The 18,212-nt window shown below is 39.5% G+C and overlaps 2 long non-coding RNA genes across 2 annotated transcripts; both read right to left on the bottom strand.

The window, feature by feature from the left end:
- Positions 1 to 1,142: 1,142 nt before the first annotated feature.
- LOC133951409 (uncharacterized) lies at positions 1,143 to 2,847 on the bottom strand. The gene is made up of 3 exons (XR_009920454.1): positions 2,672 to 2,847; positions 2,275 to 2,410; positions 1,143 to 1,455 (listed from the first exon to the last, which is right to left on the bottom strand). It is a non-coding gene; the product is annotated as an uncharacterized LOC133951409 (long non-coding RNA).
- Positions 2,848 to 13,560: 10,713 nt separating this feature from the next.
- LOC133951373 (uncharacterized) lies at positions 13,561 to 16,004 on the bottom strand. The gene is made up of 3 exons (XR_009920449.1): positions 15,333 to 16,004; positions 14,936 to 15,071; positions 13,561 to 14,116 (listed from the first exon to the last, which is right to left on the bottom strand). It is a non-coding gene; the product is annotated as an uncharacterized LOC133951373 (long non-coding RNA).
- Positions 16,005 to 18,212: the final 2,208 nt, after the last annotated feature.

The raw sequence follows: 18,212 nt of genomic DNA on the forward strand, positions 1-18,212 counted from the left end.
TTTCATCAAACTTTAACGCCACACCACGGTCAGACGGTTTTGCTAAAACGTAATCCTTCAATAACTTTAGATCTCCAATTTGTTGTGATGACGATCGTCTAAATTTGAAGTTGATCTGATGAAAGCTGTACGACAAGTACATCAAAGAAAAAATATGGAATATGACCGAAATGGCCACTAAAGTCAAACTGGCGGGCTTCCTGCTGCGTTATTCATAATGCACTGATGGACTTTTTTGTGCATCTTGTCATGAGACACAATAGTCTATGTTTTTTTTGAGGATCGGTGAATGCTAAATGAGGGGCTTTTCCGTAGGTGGCGCTCTTGAGCCATTTTGCCACGCCCTTTTCAAAATACTTCAGAAAACGTAAACTTGCGCACATTTGTAATTTACTGTACACTTTAGAAACTTTTTGAGCATGTTAAAGCCCTCAAAAAGCCAATTCACTGAGCGAAGAAAAATAATAATAATAATAATCTTTTCAATTTCAATAGGTCCTCTCACCGATTTCGGTGCTCGGGCCCTAACTAGGGCTACGTTGTAGCACTAACGGGCCCGAGCACAGGCAATTTCAAGTCTGTTGCGGTCGGGGAAGAGAGAACGTTCGATGACCAAGCGCTCGTCTCCACATTGCCTGCGTTTGCCCTGTGCGGCAAGGAAGATCGCTCCACTTCTTCTGGCCAGCCGCTGGTGCTGAACTAGAGGTAAGTAACCTTGAAACTATCCAACATAACCTATTGCTTTATCTATCATCATATGCTTACATGCCTCAAGTTTTTTGTAATATGTAATTGTTATAAAAGTTACCGTTTATTTATCACGTCTAATGAACAGATTGAAGCAAGATAACTCGACAGTCTTGTTTTGGTTGTGACATTATTTTTTTTAATGAGTTACTATCAATACGCTACACGTGTACGTTTCATGTGATAGTAACTGTTTCACCAATATTCTGATACAGGATGGTATATCCGCCATTACTATTTTCACATTGTTTATTTAGTCTGTCATGGAGTTGTAGAGTGAATTAGACAGTAGTGATAACATTATAATGTCCACACATCAGTGTTGTAAACACTTCTCCAATTAATTATATAATTATGTTTTCACACTGAGGGAAGTGGAGAGACTCGATGTGGACTGTTATCAACAGCTCTGTGGGAGATCATCACCTTGAATATTACAGATGAGGTAGAAAGACATTTTATCTATGTGTACAATGTTGTATTTCTTTGTCACGTTTTATCAAAAGCGATTTAAAGTATGTGCATTTAACCATTAGGATACAAACCCAGACCCTAGTACATCGGTTCTAGCTGAAATAAGTAGTGCTTCATAAACAACACAAAACATTCATAACAGTACGCTTCTGCTCCTCATTAATGCAGCTCCTGATGTCCCCAGCAGCAACATGGTGGAGATCTGCAGCTTCATGCTGGTCAACTGGAAGACAACTGATTAAGATTAAAAGATTAAGATTAAAATCCATTTATTCATCCCAAACACATGCACAGACATGCAAAGGCAAACTCATGCAGGTAGGGAAATTTAATCGCTGCTTTTTACCCATCTGGTGCAGGACACACAGAGCAGTGAGCGACCATGTACGGCGCTCGGGGGAGCAGATGTTGGGGGAGTGAGGTGCCTTGCTCATGGGCACTAGAGAGGGTAGGGAGACTCTTGGATTTTTGGACAGATCAATCCAGGTTCGACTTTTGTTGTCTCTCCATGGAGTCGAACCAAAGACGAACCAGAGACCTTCTCTGCCCATAGTCCAAGTTTCTGCCACTCGACCACCGCCTCTCCTCATGCATCATCAAACTAGTAATCTACACATCACTCCATGCGTTGCTCCCTTAACTACAGATGGCCTGCGAATGTCATGGAGTTTTACAGTGAATTAGACAGTTTAGGTATGATTTTAATCTCCACACATCAGTGTTGTAAACAGTTCTCAAATTAATTATAGAATTATGTTTTCACACTGAGAGAAGTGGAAAGACTTGATTTGGACTGTTATCAATAGGTCTGTGGGAGATTATCACCTTGAATAGTACTGATGAGGTAGAAAGACATTTTATGTATTTGTACAATGTTGTATTTCTTTCAGCACTTTTATCAGAAGGGACTTAAAATATGTACATTTCACCATGAGGATATAAACCAAGACCACAGTACAACAGTTCTATCTGAAATCTGTTGTGCTTTATACACAACACAAAACATTCTTTAACAGTGCGTTTTTTCTCTTCATAGATGAAGAACTGCAGCACCTGATGTCCTCAGCAGCAACATGGTGGAGATCTGATTTGATACACTTTAGATAAGAACCCAGTGTTTTATATTTCTGCTTTGCCATAAGAGACAGAACATGGTCATCACAGCTGTGTCCTTCAGGCTCGTCTGTCCCTAATAAAATGATAGGAAACATGAAAGTGATCGTCATTATTGTAGAGGAAGAGTTACATATGAACAAAGTGTGTAATCTTATTTTCTGTGGATATTCAACTGTGTATTTGAATATGCTTTTGGATTAAAACGTGCACTACCATGACAATGAATGTTTTTAATGGAGCTATTTCACATTAAAAGTATTGCATTATAATTTAATACATTATGTATTATGTGCAATACTTTGATTGTTTTTAAGTAATGAAATCAGGTCTGTACCTGGAGTCAGTGTTCAGTCTGGTTGGATTCAAGTTGTGTGTCAAGTTGGACCTTCTAGAGGAACATGAAACCAATACACAGATATGTAAAGTCATACATGGGCCAGGTTAAGTAATTAACAGACTTTTAAATGGTAAAAATAAAATATTAGTTCAAAGTTAATCAGAGCATAATCATTTCAGCTTAGGAAATAGTTAGTGTACATCAGCATCAAATTCTCTATTACACTGTCTGTTCTAATAAAGATACAAGGCTATAATTTATTTATATTTAACAGAACAATTCAGTGAAATCTGCCTGAGATTACAATGTAAACAGTGCAGGCAGCAGAACGTTTAGCTTTCTCTGTAAGACATCATAACAATACTCTGAATAAAGAGCTTTGGAAGTTGAATTCCCCTTTAAACATCTGCTCTTAAAATACAGATGTGACTTTAAATACGCACGTTTCAATTGATCACTGTAAGTCTGTTTCAGTAGAATAACTAACTGTGTAACATTGTCAAGTCAAATGCCTTGGCGAGTGAAACCATTTTATAGCAATAGATATCCTGATGGAGCTAATTCACCGGACACACACAGTCTCCTGTCTCAGATTTAACCTCATAAACTAACGCATGCCACTGCTGGGCGGACCTACTCATGTCGGTTCATATCGGTGTGTGTCGGTAATAGTGCCGTTCGCATTAAACAGGAGTTAATGCCCCAGATCGGAGTTCGTATTTAGCCTCCATGCTAACGGACGTTAGCTCGAATGCATGGTACTAAAACACCCTGCGAATCACTTCTACACATCTAAATAAAATACTGAGCTTGACTTACCACAGAAACGGGAGCGCAGACGTCTTTAACGTGTCCGTCAGCAGAACAAGCAAAACATCAAACTGTGTTATTCATCCGATACTGAGTGGGAGGTTTCGAAAGTCTCGAGTTGTGTTCAATGACACAGGAAAAAGTAAGGAGAAGGGAGGGCGCAGCTCACTGTGACGTCACGTAAATTTCAAACCACTATATCGCTTATTATAGCGATATAGAGGTAGTTACGAAAAAGTTCACCCCCTCAGAGTTTTAATGAAGGAAGAACATAGCGATTGAGACTAAAACCAAAGTTTGAATAATGCTGTAAACAGGTTTAATTCTACTCTAAAATTGGGCATTTTAACATGGGATTCAATGGGACTCTCTCCGACGAGCTGATGAACTTTCAAGCCATGCCATTAATAAACCGCATGATAAAAAGTCACAATAATCTTATGGCTACATTATCAATGTCTTGAAACCCATTAAACAAAGTTTGACATGGTTTTGCATATTGGATGAGCAGGAATACATCAGAGTGTCAGCTATACATTTCCTGCTGCCACCAGGGGGCGCTGTCATTTTAAGTCACGATTTCTGTATAGATGTCTTCATATCGCAACTATTGTCTTATGTGTCTAGTTTGGACTTGATTAGACAAAATATGTCCAAGATACAGAAGCTCGTGTTTTAGTGCGTTTCACCGAAGTCTCATCAAACTTTAGCGCCACGCCACAATCACACGGTTTGACGAAAAGTCGATCTTTCAATAACTTTAGATCTTCATTTTGTTGTGATGACAGTCGTCTAAATATTAAGTTGATTTGATAAAAGCTGTACGACTAGTATATAAAAACATAAAACGTGACAAAAACAAGACTTTTCCTGCTGTCACCAGGGGGCGCTGTCACTTTAAGTCACGATTTCTGTATAGATGTCTTCATATCTCTACTCTTGTCTTATGTGTGTAGTTTGGACTCGATAGGACAAAATAAGTCTGAGATATAGAAGCCCGTGTTTTGATGGCGTTTCATCAAACTTTAACGCCACACCACGGTCAGACGGTTTTGCTAAAACGTAATCCTTCAATAACTTTAGATCTCCAATTTGTTGTGATGACGATCGTCTAAATTTGAAGTTGATCTGATGAAAGCTGTACGACAAGTACATCAAAGAAAAAATATGGAATATGACCAAAATGGCCACTAAAGTCAAACTGGCGGGCTTCCTGTTGCGTTATTCATAATGCACTGATGGACTTTTTTGTGCAACTACTCATGATACACAATAGTCTATGTTTTTTTTGAGGATCGGTGAATGCTAAATGAGGGGCTTTTCCGTAGGTGGCGCTCTTGAGCCATTTTGCCACGCCCTTTTCAAAATACTCCAGAATACGTAATTTTACGCCGCCTTTGAATTTGCTGCAAACTCCTACAACTTTTTGAGCACATTAAAGCCCTCAAAAAGCCAATTCATTTAAGCTAAGAAAAATAATAATAACTAGGGCTACGTTGTAGCACTAACGGGCCCGAGCACAGGCAATTTCAAGTCTGTTGCGGTCGGGGAAGAGAGAACGTTCGATGACCAAGCGCTCGTCTCAGCATGCATTTGCGCACTGCTGCAAGATAAACGCTTCACTTCCTGTAGCCAGCAGGTGGCGCTATGATTTTAAGTCATGGTGTCTTTGTTGATGTCATCTTGTTGTGATGACACTCGTCTAAAATTTCAGTATATCTGATGAAAGCTCTCCAAGAAGTACTTGAAAATAAAAAACATGGAATATGGTCCAAATCGAAAATGGCGGGGTTCCTGTTGCGTTTTTCCAATTGCTCCGAGCGCGTTTTTTGTGCATCTGGTGATGATACACAACTGTCTTCAATTTCGTGAGGATCAGTGAATTCTAAATGAGGTGTTTCTCCATAAATGAGGGGAAGCTCCGTTGGTGGCGCTGTTGAGCCATTTTGCCACGCCCATTCTTTAAAACCATCTGAATAACTTCAAGGGAGGGGGGCTGATGATACACACATGTAGTTTGAGGGAGATGGACCCATGAACACGGAAGTTAAAGCGTTTTCGTGTGTCATGGCGAGCTGATGTTACGCCCTGCCACAGTCAGACAGTGTGACGAAAAGTTGTTTCTTTGATAACTTTAGATCTCCATCTTGTTGTAATGACACTCGTCTAAATTTTCAGTTGATGTGATGAAAGCTGTACGAGAAGTATATCAAAGTAAAAGATTATGGAATATGACCAAAATGGCCACGAAATCGAAAATGGCGTGCTTCCTGTTGCGTTTTTCATATTGCTCCGGCGCGTTTTTTGTGCATCTGGTGATGATACACAACTGTCTTCAATTTCGTGCGGATCAGTGAATGCTAAATGAGGTGTTTCTCCGTAAATGAGGGAAAGCACCGTTGGTGGCGCTGTTGAGCCATTTTGCCACACCCATTTCCAAATACCCCAGAATACGTAAATTTTCACGAGGCCCATAATCTGCCCTATAGATGTTGAATGCATTCTGTAGTGAGAACACATTCAAGCACATGTCCTACACCTCCATGAGAGGGGGGAGGGGTGAGAAGGGTGAAAGGGGGTGGGGTAAGATGGGGGCGGGGTGAGAGGGGGGCGGGGCCTTCAAAACAGGTTGATCTGAGGAGGTCTGTTTTAGACAGAGTAAAAAGGTGCTGTTTTAAATTATCCTTGGGGTATTTTTACCAAAATATTTTACAGACATTTCATTAAGACCCCAAGGAACCATATCAACTGTGGTGAAATGGAAATAATATGTCCCCTTTAAAGCGAATTTGTCTCCTTTAAGCGTTTTCGTGTGTCATGGTGAGCTGATTTGACGCCCCGCCACAGTCAGACGGTGTGTCGAAAAGTTGTTTCTTTGATAACTTTAGATCTCCATCTTGTTGTGATGCCATCCGTCTAAATTTTAAATTGATGTGATGAAAGCTCTCCGACAAATAAATCAAAGCGCACGATGTACAAAAACAAGACATTTCCTGATGCCACCAGGGGGCGCTTTCCTTTTAAGTCATGATTTCTAGGTAGATGTCTTCCGGTCTCGACTCTTGTCTTATATGTGTAGTTTGGAGTCGATTGGACAAAATATGTCTAAGTTACAGAAGCTCGCTTATATTGGCGTTTAGTCGAACTTTGAGACCTCACCACGGTCACACGGTATGATGAAAAGTTTAAATATTGATAACTTTAGATCTTCATCTTGTTTTGTAGAGTGTCATCTAATTTTTAAGTTGATCTGATGAAAGCTCTCCGAGTAGTACATAAAAACATAACACGTCTTAAAAACAAGACATTTCCTGTTGCCACCAGGGGGCGCTGTGATTCTAAGTCACAATTTCTGCAGTGATGTCTTCTGGTCGCGACTCTTGTCGTATGTGTCTAGTTTGGACTCAATTGGACAAACTATGTCTGAAATATGGAACCTTGTGTTTAAATGGCGTTTCATCAAACTTTAACGCCACACCACGGTCAGACGGTTTTGCTAAAACGTAATCCTTCAATAACTTTAGCTCTCCAATTTGTTGTGATGACGATCATCTAAATTTGAAGTTGATCTGATGAAAGCTGTACGACAAGTACATCGAAGAAAAAATATGGACGATGACCAAAATGTCCACTAACGTCAAACTGGCGGGCTTCCTGTTGCGTTATTCATAATGCACTGATGGACTTTTTTGTGCATCTAGTCATGATACACAATAGTCTATGTTTTTTTTGAGGATCGGTGAATGCTAAATGAGGGGCTTTTCCGTAGGTGGCGCTCTTGAGACATTTTGCCACGCCCTTTTCAAAATACTCCAGAATACGTAAATTTAAGCCACCTTCGAATTTGCTGCAAACTCCTACAACTTTTTGAGCACATTAAAGCCCTCAAAACAGGTTGATCTGAGGAGGTCTGTTTTAGACAGAGTAAAAAGGTGCTTTTTTAAATTGTCCTTGGGGTATTTTTACCAAAATATTTTACTGACATTTCATTAAGACCCCAAGGAACCATATCAACTGTGTTGAAATGGAAATAATATGTCCCCTTTAAAGCGAATATGTCCCCTTTAAGCGTTTTCGTGTGTCATGGTGAGCTGATTTGACGCCCCGCCACAGTCAGAGGGTGTGTCGAAAAGTTGTTTCTTTGATAACTTTAGATCTCCATCTTGTTGTGATGCCACCCGTCTAAATTTTAAATTGATGTGATGAAAGCTCTCCGACAAATAAATCAAAGCGCACGATGTACAAAAACAAGACATTTCCTGATGCCACCAGGGGGCGCTTTCCTTTTAAGTCATGATTTCTAGGTAGATGTCTTCCGGTCGCGACTCTTGTCTTATATGTGTAGTTTGGAGTCGATTGGACAAAATATGTCTAAGTTACAGAAGCTCGCTTATATTGGCGTTTAGTCGAACTTTGAGACCTCACCACGGTCACACGGTATGATGAAAAGTTTAAATATTGATAACTTTAGATCTTCATCTTGTTTTGTAGAGTCTCATCTAATTTTTAAGTTGATCTGATGAAAGCTGTCTGAGTAGTACATAAAAACATAACACGTACCAAAAACAAGACATTTCCTGTTGCCACCAGGGGGCGCTGTGATTGTAAGTCACAATTTCTGCACCGATGTCTTCTGGCGGCGACTCTTGTCGTATGTGTCTAGTTTGGACTCAATTGGATAAAATATGTCTGAAATATGGAAGCGTGTGTTTTGATGGCGTTTCATCAAACTTTAACGCCACACCACGGTCAGACGGTTTTGCTAAAACGTAATCCTTCAATAACTTTAGATCTCCAATTTGTTGTGATGACGATCGTCTAAATTTGAAGTTGATCTGATGAAAGCTGTACGACAAGTACATCAAAGAAAAAATATGGAATATGACCAAAATGGACACTAAAGTCAAACTGGCGGGCTTCCTGTTGCGTTATTCATAATGCACTGATGGACTTTTTTGTGCATCTAGTCATGATACACAATAATCTTTGTTTTTTTTGAGGATCGGTGAATGCTAAATGAGGGGCTTTTCCGTAGGTGGCGCTCTTGAGCCATTTTGCCACGCCCTTTTCAAAATACTTCAGAAAACGTAAACTTGCGCACATTTGTAATTTACTGTACACTTTAGAAACTTTTTGAGCACGTTAAAGCCCTCAAAAAGCCAATTCACTGAGCGAAGAAAAATAATAATAATAATAATCTTTTCAATTTCAATAGGTCCTCTCACCGATTTCGGTGCTCGGGCCCTAATAACTAGGGCTACGTTGTAGCACTAACGGGCCCGAGCACAGGCAATTTCAAGTCTGTTGCGGTCGGGGAAGAGAGAACGTTCGATGACCAAGCGCTCGTCTCCACATTGCCTGCGTTTGCCCTGTGCGGCAAGGAAGATCGCTCCACTTCTTCTGGCCAGCCGCTGGTGCTGAACTAGAGGTAAGTAACCTTGAAACTATCCAACATAACCTATTGCTTTATCTATCATCATATGCTTACATGCCTCAAGTTTTTTGTAATATGTAATTGTTATAAAAGTTACTGTTTATTTATCACGTCTAATGAACAGATTGAAGCAAGATAACTCGACAGTCTTGTTTTGGTTGTGACATTATTTTTTTTAATGAGTTACTATCAATACGCTACACGTGTACGTTTCATGTGATAGTAACTGTTTCACCAATATTCTGATACAGGATGGTATATCCGCCATTACTATTTTCACATCGTTTATTTAGTCTGTCATGGAGTTGTAGAGTGAATTAGACAGTAGTGATAACATTATAATGTCCACACATCAGTGTTGTAAACACTTCTCCAATTAATTATATAATTATGTTTTCACACTGAGGGAAGTGGAGAGACTTGATGTGGACTGTTATCAACAGCTCTGTGGGAGATCATCACCTTGAATATTACAGATGAGGTAGAAAGACATTTTATCTATGTGTACAATGTTGTATTTCTTTGTCACGTTTTATCAAAAGCGATTTAAAGTATGTGCATTTAACCATTAGGATACAAACCCAGACCCTAGTACATCGGTTCTAGCTGAAATAAGTAGTGCTTCATAAACAACACAAAACATTCATAACAGTACGCTTCTGCTCCTCATTAATGCAGCTCCTGATGTCCCCAGCAGCAACATGGTGGAGATCTGCAGCTTCATGCTGGTCAACTGGAAGACAACTGATTAAGATTAAAAGATTAAGATTAAAATCCATTTATTCATCCCAAACACATGCACAGACATGCAAAGGCACACTCATGCAGGTAGGGAAATTTAATCGCTGCTTTTTACCCATCTGGTGCAGGACACACAGAGCAGTGAGCGACCATGTACGGCGCTCGGGGGAGCAGATGTTGGGGGAGTGAGGTGCCTTGCTCATGGGCACTAGAGAGGGTAGGGAGACTCTTGGATTTTTGGACAGATCAATCCAGGTTCGACTTTTGTTGTCTCTCCATGGAGTCGAACCAAAGACGAACCAGAGACCTTCTCTGCCCATAGTCCAAGTTTCTGCCACTCGACCACCGCCTCTCCTCATGCATCATCAAACTAGTAATCTACACATCACTCCATGCATTGCTCCCTTAACTACAGATGGCCTGCGAATGTCATGGAGTTTTACAGTGAATTAGACAGTTTAGGTATGATTTTAATCTCCACACATCAGTGTTGTAAACAGTTCTCAAATTAATTATAGAATTATGTTTTCACACTGAGAGAAGTGGAAAGACTTGATTTGGACTGTTATCAATAGGTCTGTGGGAGATTATCACCTTGAATAGTACTGATGAGGTAGAAAGACATTTTATGTATTTGTACAATGTTGTATTTCTTTCAGCACTTTTATCAGAAGGGACTTAAAATATGTACATTTCACCATGAGGATATAAACCAAGACCACAGTACAACAGTTCTATCTGAAATCTGTTGTGCTTTATACACAACACAAAACATTCTTTAACAGTGCGTTTTTTCTCTTCATAGATGAAGAACTGCAGCACCTGATGTCCTCAGCAGCAACATGGTGGAGATCTGATTTGATACACTTTAGATAAGAACCCAGTGTTTTATATTTCTGCTTTGCCATAAGAGACAGAACATGGTCATCACAGCTGTGTCCTTCAGGCTCGTCTGTCCCTAATAAAATGATAGGAAACATGAAAGTGATCGTCATTATTGTAGAGGAAGAGTTACATATGAACAAAGTGTGTAATCTTATTTTCTGTGGATATTCAACTGTGTATTTGAATATGCTTTTGGATTAAAACGTGCACTACCATGACAATGAATGTTTTTAATGGAGCTATTTCACATTAAAAGTATTGCATTATAATTTAATACATTATGTATTATGTGCAATACTTTGATTGTTTTTAAGTAATGAAATCAGGTCTGTACCTGGAGTCAGTGTTCAGTCTGGTTGGATTCAAGTTGTGTGTCAAGTTGGACCTTCTAGAGGAACATGAAACCAATACACAGATATGTAAAGTCATACATGGGCCAGGTTAAGTAATTAACAGACTTTTAAATGGTAAAAATAAAATATTAGTTCAAAGTTAATCAGAGCATAATCATTTCAGATTAGGAAATAGGTAGTGCATATAAGCCCACAACTCTGTATGACACTGTCTGTTCTAGTAAAGGTACAAGGCTATGACTTACTCATATTTAACAAAAGAATTCAGTGAAGTCAGTCTGAGATTAACGATTTAAATACTGAAGGTGGGAGACACGGTTATTTTTCACTGTAACACGTGACAGGACATCAACACCGTGACTCTGAATAAAGAGCCTTAAAAGACGTAGTGCTCCTTTGAACAGCTGCTCTTACAATGTGTAGCAAGTGCTAAATCTCCATTAGTATAATAGTAACAAAAATCACCCTTTACATAATTGAACATATATTTTCCATGTGAACCCCTTTAACACAGTTCAATTCAGGAGCAAAATATAATTTATACAGTATTTATTAGAGCTAGTATTAGTAAACAGATCAAACAAATGCAGTACAACACATCACACATCCACAGTGTCTCTTTTGCTTATCATCACAGTCAGTCAGAAGTGTCCGTTTAACTTACATAGCAGTTGAGAGATGCTTCGTTGGAGCTAGCAGGAGCTAGCTCATAGCCAGTGCTGCTGTTGAGAGCGGCAGAGTTCACACAGGAAAAGACACAACGGGAGAGGGGAAAAAAGCTTTGAGTCCCACACTCTAACCTGCTGAGCGAACAACGTCCACAGTGACTCCGCCGCCGTCCTCTCATCCAGACTCGCCATCCGTTCTCCGGTTCTTCGTGATACACAGCTCCGCAGCTTGTGACGACGTAACTTTTTTCAGAGTCTCATGAGGCGTTCACTTGCAGCTGTGTTAAATGCAGCTTCGTTTGTCATGGCGAGTTGAAGAAGTCTGCTGCAAAGCTATGAATAATCCGCATGATGAAAACTCACAGCAATGTTATGCCTACATTATCAATATATTGTGACCCATGTGACACAGTTTGACATGGTTTAGCAAAGTGAATGAGGAGAAATACATCCAAGTGTGAGACGTAACAAACCGAAAGCGGTCTCATGCTGCGTTCAGGGTAACTCTGTTAAAATGGGTTTCATTGGTCATGGTGAGCTGATGAACTTTGATGCCACGCCATTAACAATCTGCATGATGAAAAGTCACAATAATGTTATGCCTACATTATCAATATCTTGAGACCAATTTGACACAGTTTGACATGGTTTAGTAAAGTGGCTGGAGGGAAATACATCAAAGAGTAAGATGACTAAAACAAGACATTTCCTGATGCCACCAGGGGGCGCTTTCCTTTTAAGTCATGATTTCTAGGTAGATGTCTTCCAGTCGCGACTCTTGTCTTATATGTGTAGTTTGGAGTCGATTGGACAAAATATGTCTAAGTTACAGAAGCTCGCTTATATTGGCGTTTAGTCGAACTTTGAGACCTCACCACGGTCACACGGTATGATGAAAAGTTTAAATTCTGATAACTTTAGATCTTCATCTTGTTTTGTAGAGTCTCATCTAATTTTTAAGTTGATCTGATGAAAGCTGTCTGAGTAGTACATAAAAACATAACACGTACCAAAACAAGACATTTCGTGTTACCACCAGGGGGCGCTGTGATTGTAAGTCACAATTTCTGCACCCATGTCTTCTGGTGGCGACTCTTGTCGAATGTGTCTAGTTTGGACTCAATTGGACAAAATATGTCTGAAATATGGAAGCTTGTGTTTTGATGGCGTTTCATCAAACTTTAACGCCACACCACGGTCAGACGGTTTTGCTAAAACGTAATCCTTCAATAACTTTAGATCTCCAATTTGTTGTGATGACGATCGTCTAAATTTGAAGTTGATCTGATGAAAGCTGTACGACAAGTACATCAAAGAAAAAATATGGAATATGACCAAAATGGCCACTAAAGTCAAACTGGCGGGCTTCCTGTTGCGTTATTCATAATGCACTGATGGACTTTTTTGTGCATCTAGTCATGATACACAATAATCTTTGTTTTTTTTGAGGATCGGTGAATGCTAAATGAGGGGCTTTTCCGTAGGTGGCGCTCTTGAGCCATTTTGCCACGCCCTTTTCAAAATACTCCAGAATACGTAATTTTACGCCGCCTTCGAATTTACTGCAAACTCCTACAACTTTTTGAGCACATTAAAGCCCTCAAAAAGCCAATTCATTTAAGCTAAGAAAAATAATAATAACTAGGGCTACGTTGTAGCACTAACGGGCCCGAGCACAGGCAATTTCAAGTCTGTTGCGGTCGGGGAAGAGAGAACGTTCGATGACCAAGCGCTCGTCTCCACATTGCCTGCGTTTGCCCTGTGCGGCAAGGAAGATCGCTCCACTTCTTCTGGCCAGCCGCTGGTGCTGAACTAGAGGTAAGTAACCTTGAAACTATCCAACATAACCTATTGCTTTATCTATCATCATATGCTTACATGCCTCAAGTTTTTTGTAATATGTAATTGTTATAAAAGTTACCGTTTATTTATCACGTCTAATGAACAGATTGAAGCAATGTTTTGGTTGTGACATTATTTTTTTAATGAGTTACTATCAATACGCTACACGTGTACGTTTCATGTGATAGTAACTGTTTCACCAATATTCTGATACAGGATGGTATATCCGCCATTACTATTTTCACATTGTTTATTTAGTCTGTCATGGAGTTGTAGAGTGAATTAGACAGTAGTGATAACATTATAATGTCCACACATCAGTGTTGTAAACACTTCTCCAATTAATTATATAATTATGTTTTCACACTGAGGGAAGTGGAGAGACTTGATGTGGACTGTTATCAACAGCTCTGTGGGAGATCATCACCTTGAATATTACAGATGAGGTAGAAAGACATTTTATCTATGTGTACAATGTTGTATTTCTTTGTCACGTTTTATCAAAAGCGATTTAAAGTATGTGCATTTAACCATTAGGATACAAACCCAGACCCTAGTACATCGGTTCTAGCTGAAATAAGTAGTGCTTCATAAACAACACAAAACATTCATAACAGTACGCTTCTGCTCCTCATTAATGCAGCTCCTGATGTCCCCAGCAGCAACATGGTGGAGATCTGCAGCTTCATGCTGGTCAACTGGAAGACAACTGATTAAGATTAAAAGATTAAGATTAAAATCCATTTATTCATCCCAAACACATGCACAGACATGCAAAGGCACACTCATGCAGGTAGGGAAATTTAATCGCTGCTTTTTACCCATCTGGTGCAGGACACACAGAGCAGTGAGCGACCATGTACGGCGCTCGGGGGAGCAGATGTTGGGGGAGTGAGGTGCCTTGCTCATGGGCACTAGAGAGGGTAGGGAGACTCTTGGATTTTTGGACAGATCAATCCAGGTTCGACTTTTGTTGTCTCTCCATGGAGTCGAACCAAAGACGAACCAGAGACCTTCTCTGCCCATAGTCCAAGTTTCTGCCACTCGACCACCGCCTCTCCTCATGCATCATCAAACTAGTAATCTACACATCACTCCATGCGTTGCTCCCTTAACTACAGATGGCCTGCGAATGTCATGGAGTTTTACAGTGAATTAGACAGTTTAGGTATGATTTTAATCTCCACACATCAGTGTTGTAAACAGTTCTCAAATTAATTATAGAATTATGTTTTCACACTGAGAGAAGTGGAAATACTTGATTTGGACTGTTATCAATAGGTCTGTGGGAGATTATCACCTTGAATAGTACTGATGAGGTAGAAAGACATTTTATGTATTTGTACAATGTTGTATTTCTTTCAGCACTTTTATCAGAAGGGACTTAAAATATGTACATTTCACCATGAGGATATAAACCAAGACCACAGTACAACAGTTCTATCTGAAATCTGTTGTGCTTTATACACAACACAAAACATTCTTTAACAGTGCGTTTTTTCTCTTCATAGATGAAGAACTGCAGCACCTGATGTCCTCAGCAGCAACATGGTGGAGATCTGATTTGATACACTTTAGATAAGAACCCAGTGTTTTATATTTCTGCTTTGCCATAAGAGACAGAACATGGTCATCACAGCTGTGTCCTTCAGGCTCGTCTGTCCCTAATAAAATGATAGGAAACATGAAAGTGATCGTCATTATTGTAGAGGAAGAGTTACATATGAACAAAGTGTGTAATCTTATTTTCTGTGGATATTCAACTGTGTATTTGAATATGCTTTTGGATTAAAACGTGCACTACCATGACAATGAATGTTTTTAATGGAGCTATTTCACATTAAAAGTATTGCATTATAATTTAATACATTATGTATTATGTGCAATACTTTGATTGTTTTTAAGTAATGAAATCAGGTCTGTACCTGGAGTCAGTGTTCAGTCTGGTTGGATTCAAGTTGTGTGTCAAGTTGGACCTTCTAGAGGAACATGAAACCAATACACAGATATGTAAAGTCATACATGGGCCAGGTTAAGTAATTAACAGACTTTTAAATGGTAAAAATAAAATATTAGTTCAAAGTTAATCAGAGCATAATCATTTCAGATTAGGAAATAGGTAGTGCATATAAACCCACAACTCTGTATGACACTGTCTGTTCTAGTAAAGTTACAAGGCTATGACTTACTCATATTTAACAAAAGAATTCAGTGAAGTCTGTCTGAGATTAACGATTTAAATACTGAAGGTGGGAGACACGGTTATTTTTCACTGTAACACATGACAGGACATCAACACCGTGACTCTGAATAAAGAGCCTTAAAAGACGTAGTGCTCCTTTGAACAGCTGCTCTTACAATGTGTAGCAAGTGCTAAATCTCCATTAGTATAATAGTAACAAAAATCACCCTTTACATAATTGAACATATATTTTCCATGTGAACCCCTTTAACACAGTTCAATTCAGGAGCAAAATATAATTTATACAGTATTTATTAGAGCTAGTATTAGTAAACAGATCAAACAAATGCAGTACAACACATCACACATCCACAGTGTCTCTTTTGCTTATCATCACAGTCAGTCAGAAGTGTCCGTTTAACTTACGTAGCAGTTGAGAGATGCTTCGTTGGAGGTAGCAGGAGCTAGCTCATAGCCAGTGCTGCTGTTGAGAGCGGCAGAGTTCACACAGGAAAAGACACGACGGACGGGGGAAAAAAGCTTTGAGTCCCACACTCTAACCTGCTGAGCGAACAACGTCCACAGTGACTCCGCCGCCGCGCTCTTATCCAGACTCGCCAACCGTTCTCCGGTTCTTCGTGATACACAGCTCCGCAGCTTGTGACGACGTAACTCATGAGGCGTTCACTTGCAGCTGTGTTAAATGCAGCTTCGTTTGTCATGGCGAGTTGAAGAAGTCTGCTGCAAAGCTATGAATAATCCGCATGATGAAAACTCACAGCAATGTTATGCCTACATTATCAATATATTGAGACCCATGTGACACAGTTTGACATGGTTTAGCAAAGTGAATGAGGAGAAATACATCCAAGTGTGAGACGTAACAAACCGAAAGCGGTCTCATGCTGCGTTCAGGGTAACTCTGTTAAAATGGGTTTCATAGGTCATGATGAGCTGATGAACTTTGATGCCACGCCATTAACAATCTGCATGATGAAAAGTCACAATAATGTTATGCCTACATTATCAATATCTTGAGACCAATTTGACACAGTTTGACATGGTTTAGTAAAGTGGCTGGAGGGAAATACATCAAAGAGTAAGATGACCAAAACAAGACATTTCCTGATGCCACCAGGGGGCGCTTTCCTTTTAAGTCATGATTTCTAGGTAGATGTCTTCCGGTCGCGACTCTTGTCTTATATGTGTAGTTTGGAGTCGATTGGACAAAATATGTCTAAGTTACAGAAGCTCGCTTATATTGGCGTTTAGTCGAACTTTGAGACCTCACCACGGTCACACGGTATGATGAAAAGTTTAAATTCTGATAACTTTAGATCTTCATCTTGTTTTGTAGAGTCTCATCTAATTTTTAAGTTGATCTGATGAAAGCTGTCTGAGTAGTACATAAAAACATAACACGTACCAAAATAAGACATTTCGCGTTACCACCAGGGGGCGCTGTGATTGTAAGTCACAATTTCTGCACCCATGTCTTCTGGTGGCGACTCTTGTCGAATGTGTCTAGTTTGGACTCAATTGGACAAAATATGTCTGAAATATGGAAGCTTGTGTTTTGATGGCGTTTCATCAAACTTTAACGCCACACCACGGTCAGACGGTTTTGCTAAAACGTAATCCTTCAATAACTTTAGATCTCCAATTTGTTGTGATGACGATCGTCTAAATTTGAAGTTGATCTGATGAAAGCTGTACGACAAGTACATCAAAGAAAAAATATGGAATATGACCAAAATGGCCACTAAAGTCAAACTGGCGGGCTTCCTGTTGCGTTATTCATAATGCACTGATGGACTTTTTTGTGCATCTAGTCATGATACACAATAATCTTTGTTTTTTTTGAGGATCGGTGAATGCTAAATGAGGGGCTTTTCCGTAGGTGGCGCTCTTGAGCCATTTTGCCACGCCCTTTTCAAAATACTCCAGAATACGTAAACTTGCACACATTTGTAATTTACTGTACACTTTAGAAACTTTTTGAGCACGTTAAAGCCCTCAAAAAGCCAATTCACTGAGCGAAGAAAAATAATAATAATAATAATCTTTTCAATTTCAATAGGTCCTCTCACCGATTTCGGTGCTCGGGCCCTAATAATAATAATCATTTCAATTTCAATAGGGCCTCCCACCGATTTCGGTGCTCGGGCCCTAATAATAAAAATCCTTACAGATTCAATAGGGCCTCTCACCATTCGGTGCTCGGGCCCTAATAATAATAATAATAATAATAATAATAATAAAAATCCTTACAGATTCAATAGGGCCTCTCACCATTCGGTGCTCGGGCCCTAATAATAATAAAAATCCTTACAGATTCAATAGGGCCTCTCACCATTCGGTGCTCGGGCCCTAATAATAATAAAAATCCTTACAGATTCAATAGGGCCTCTCACCATTCGGTGCTCGGGCCCTAATAATAATAATAATAATAATAATAATAATAAAAATCCTTACAGATTCAATAGGGCCTCTCACCATTCGGTGCTCGGGCCCTAATAATAATAATAATAATAATAATAAAAATCCTTACAGATTCAATAGGGCCTCTCACCATTCGGTGCTCGGGCCCTAATAATAATAATAATAATAACTAGGGCTACGT

This window comes from Platichthys flesus, chromosome 4 (assembly GCF_949316205.1).
Source record: "Platichthys flesus chromosome 4, fPlaFle2.1, whole genome shotgun sequence".
Classification (NCBI taxonomy): domain Eukaryota; kingdom Metazoa; phylum Chordata; class Actinopteri; order Pleuronectiformes; family Pleuronectidae; genus Platichthys; species Platichthys flesus.